This window comes from Cydia amplana, chromosome 5 (assembly GCF_948474715.1).
Source record: "Cydia amplana chromosome 5, ilCydAmpl1.1, whole genome shotgun sequence".
NCBI classification, from domain to species: domain Eukaryota; kingdom Metazoa; phylum Arthropoda; class Insecta; order Lepidoptera; family Tortricidae; genus Cydia; species Cydia amplana.
The window spans coordinates 12,670,677-12,675,523 of record NC_086073.1 but is presented as its reverse complement, the minus strand read 5'-3'; positions in this window follow the sequence as shown (position 1 = coordinate 12,675,523).

Below are 4,847 nucleotides of genomic sequence, written 5' to 3'. Positions count from 1 at the left end.
ACGGTGCCGCCTCCGCGCCGCCGCCGCGCCGCTGCCGCACCTTCGGGCTATGTACACGAGACGCGTAAAGCCCGCCGCCGCGCCGCCGCCGCACCTTCGCGCTATGTACACGAGACGCGTGAAACCCGCGGCGGAGGCGCAGCGGCGGGCTATACCGCCGTAGCCCGTTTTTATCAGTTTTACTAAATTAAAAGAATATAAATAAAATACATTGACCGTGCATCAATAGCTATTTTCAGCGCTCATGAAAAAACGAATTCAACGTTTTCTCTACTATTTGCCTAGAGGCACTATATCTATGTATGTACTTAAGTAGGTACTTATTACCTCCTGAAATTTTTATTTTATTTTATATAATTGAGTTACCTTAAAATCTTTAAAGACCATGTCATTTGCGGAGGAGCATCCCGCTGCTCTTCCCTTGTGGTACTCATTTATGCAATAATTGAGTACGGAAAAACCAAAACTACAGGCCTCGGCTAAGTAAATGGACGTAGCAAAATAACACGTTCGAAATAGGGTATTTGTTAAAGAATACCAATATTTTGTGTACATGGTTGTAGTGTTTTACAAAGCATACTTTCGAGTGAAATCCATACAGAGGGCAGATGGAGGAATGGACATGGCATCCGGCAGCCGCGGGCCTCGAGCTCCAGCTCTAACTCAGATTTATATCGTGCAGGAAGCGTCGTTAAAAGTGGCCGGAAATCACATCAAGACGCCTTTGCGACCACTCGCGGTCCACTCGCTGCACTAAAATGTATAATATATAGCCGGTACATATGTATACCTAAGTAGATTACTATCTATGTTTTACTCGTAAGCTAGTCTTGCATTTAGAATTATTATTATCTTTATTCATCATCCTTCTTAGGCTAGGGTTTTTATAATATGAATATAAAAGTAAAATATAAAAACACTTACAAAACAATAAAAAAATACATATAAACACAATATAAAAACCTAACGTAGGGTGCCGCCGGCAGCGAGGCAAGGCCCAAACTGCCGGTGGTCAAGGCTGCAGAGAGAGGAACCGGCGGACTATCCGCGCCGTGTCCAAGATCACCGCCTTCTGCATCTGGCCCTTGATCCAACCACCTAGCGAGAGTCTCTCAAGATGTTGGTCGAGACTCTTCGCTATTAGACCGTTCGCTGAAACAACTATCGGGACAATGATCGTCGAATCAACATCCTACATGACGATTATCTCGTGAGCCAAGTCTAGGTACTTACTGGACTTGTCCTTCTCGGCTTTCACGAGATTATTATTATTTGCACGACGGAAACATCCATTCATAGAAAACTTTATGTGTGGGAGAGATAGTGCCGGTAATTGTAGTGCATCTAGCTCGCGCAGTATTATTGGTGCATGTGCGATGCATACACATATAAGCTTATTATCAATATCAAGCGAATATCAAATTTTTATATAGTGAACGCAATTTCAAGAAGTCAAAAGCTTCAAAGGCTTGTTTTGATATGTTGTTGCTCCAAGCGTATCTGGTTTGCACCAATAATATTATGTAGGTAAGTTCGAGCGAGATAAGTGGGCAATGATGTCAAAATAAGATGAAGTTAACATTTAATTTATAAGTTCCAATTGATGGAACAAGCGCGCGTGTAGCACTTTCTACTACATGCCTACAGGACTTAGTTGCTACGATCACCCTTGGCGATGGCGTAGCATTTCGCAGCCTAGCTACATCGTCAAAATTACTTAACATGGAGGCCGATTATGGTTTAACAATTTGTTAAGATTTTGATTTTGTTTTGGTACGACCTTGGTGATCGCCAACGCTGATTGGTGCACGCGAAATGCAATGAAAGTTATTACTTCCATTCCCCTCGCACTTATTCATGCGCGTGAGATACCTCGATGCCAAAAGAAACTGATTTGACTAGTAGGAATATACCCTACATTTGACATAAAATGATATCTAAATGATGTAATTTACTTATCATTCGCGTGCCCTCGAACTAGTCTATATCTTCATTGCCGCGAGCGAGACGCAGGACAAGATGTTAACACATAAGATCTGTGTACCCATTTCTGTACGTACACGGGTTTTATTAAAGTGTCTTGCACGCGGAAGCCAAATAATGGTAATACGCAGGATGCCGCCATCCGTTCCTTTGACCTTCGCCCTTCCGATAGTTCAATTTACCTGTCCTCTATGTTTTGACTTCCCTTTAATACAGCGGCCGATCTAAATTCATATGACCGGGAACACATTTGTGTTCGGAATACTTTCGCTTCCAAAATGCTACGCGGACGAGTAGGGGAAGGTGGGGCAAGACTGGGTATGCTTATCGTTTAATGCCGCATAGAAATGTAGCAATATTTCAAGAATGAGCCTTATTTGTTTACTTCGATTACCTTTACCTGTCCTTTAACCTAAAGTATCGTTATAAAAATATCATTGTTATATTTATTTAAATAATATTGAAAGTAAAACACTGTGCCCCGTCGTAGGGTAAAATGAGGAACACCAAAAAATACTATATATTTCTCATAAACTCCGTAAAAAAATCAACTGGCAACTCAAACTGTCAATCCTGTTTTGCAGAGCCAGTTGAAAGAAATACAGCCAGTCGGATGAACCGAGGAAGTTTTAAATAGGGTTCCATTCAGCATCCTTCAGGACGAATCCTTAGAATGGACTATTTTATAACGTATTTAGCGTATTTAGGATCGTACCTTTGAGCCAGGTACGATCCAGGGCGGTTATTTTAGATTTAATTTTATAATATTGATGGATGAAATTCATTGTATGTAGATTGTGTTTTATTGTTTTACGTATTTAGTCATAACTGATATTTAATTATGATTGGTCAATTTATTTAAAATCGGATGACCATATTTTGCCCCCTACCCCATCTTGCTCCACATTCTCTTATGGCCGCCTCGGTTCGTTCGAGACACAATTGCGCGTGTTTGCATTTTTATCTACTTGTTTTCGTGGGGTGAATACGAATGCTGCCTTTGTTTGGACGTTGCATAGGTAAATATTAATATCTAGTTGGAATTGTCTCCGTAACAATATGAAATAAGCGGAGCGTAAAACATAATTTCGCCCATCCAAAACGCGGAAACCCAATACTCGTACAGGATGAAAATGTAGACTTCAGAAATTTCTAGTATAAGTTAACTAGTTATAGGTTCATAATCGTCAGCAGAACCGTGTATTTAAACTATTTACCAATTTTAATAAAAAGAGAATGCTTTAAACTCGACTATAACGTCTTCGAAAACTTGATGTTTGCAACAATACCTAAAAAAATTAATCCGGTGCTCCAGTAATTAACACCTAGCACTATACCCGTAATAAGGAAAGAGGATCTACTCTATTATGAGTGGTCTGTCGTGCGTTCAAAGCTAATGAAGTAATAGAGGGGCCGCTGCGTTAATATGATAACTGTACCTACACAAGTTACGCGTTTAAGTGCCTGAGGACGGCCAGGGGACCAAATTGAGTTCAAATTTCGTTTTGGTACAAAACTTTCGTGTGACACGTTCTTGTGCATTGTATAAATTAACTGTATTAGGTAAGACTTATTAACATCTTTTTTGACATTAATATAATATAAACTGAAATAGATGTCATATATACTTATTAAAGAAAAAGAGACGAAGCCCTCCAGTGGTGAAGGCCGGATTCGAACCGGCGTCTTTAGCAAGTTTCAAGTTTCCACCAAGACATTTAAATGTATGCTAAGCTTAATTGTTCGCAGACGTTTAAAAATTAAAATTATAATGTAATTGTCGAACTGATATTACAATCGTACTAAAATAACGTATTACCTATAAAGAAAAACGTATTTACGTTACGTAAAGTTAATAAATAGCATGCAAAAACGGCCTAATGGAAAGTTCTCCTACAGTTTCACGACTTATTCGCGGATGAATTTGGGGCACAGGCTAGTTTAAAGTGCCTTTTGATTTTTTGGGACAGAAGCAGGTTTAGGTACGGTAATTAGAATAGAATAGAAATCATTTATTTACGGCAAACTAACAACACATTATAACATAACATGACAACGGTAAAAAGCAATAACAATAGATAGCAATTTACGTCCTAATAGCCTAATCCCTGGCCCTGCCTACAAAGCAAAAAGTCCCGCTTTCAAATCTTAGTAATTTTTGTGTTCATAACAGATATATTTGTTCCTGAGTTATGCATGTTTTCTACGTAGGTACTTTAGCATTTATTTATTTATACATATATTATACCCACAACACAAGGGGCATTAAGCTTACTGTGGGGCTACGACGACTTGTGTAAGATCGCGAAAGTGGACCCTTTGGTAAAGTAGACAGATTGGGAAAGTGGACCGATGATACTGGAGGGAAAATATTATTCCATAATATTTGTTTAATTATAAAGGTTTGAAAAACCACAATGGACGGGACCAAAATACAAACATCTACTCGTTTACAAACATTTGAAATATTTTATAAAATCATTTGCTTTTTTTAACGAATTTCACTGTTTACGGATAATAATTGCGATGTGATATTTGCAAAGGATAGCCGTGTCTGCGATCACGGTCGCGAGCGCCATCTGTGGCGGGGGCGAGTCGTCACGTCCGCGCCGAGCTCCTCTCATGCAAGTAATCATAATATCGTAAAACTTTTGCACTTCGCCAAAAACCTCTTGAATCTTCCTAACATGATGTCTTGCAGAACTCTCGGCGGGTAATCAGAACTTAATGATAAGTGCGCCGCCTCGGAGCGGTACCCAAATTTTAGGGGTCACGTAAAATATTAAAACGACGGCATGAAGTGGCCAGAGATTCATTGCTTTTTCCCTGTTTTTATTATACGTAAATAAGACACCCCGACGCGT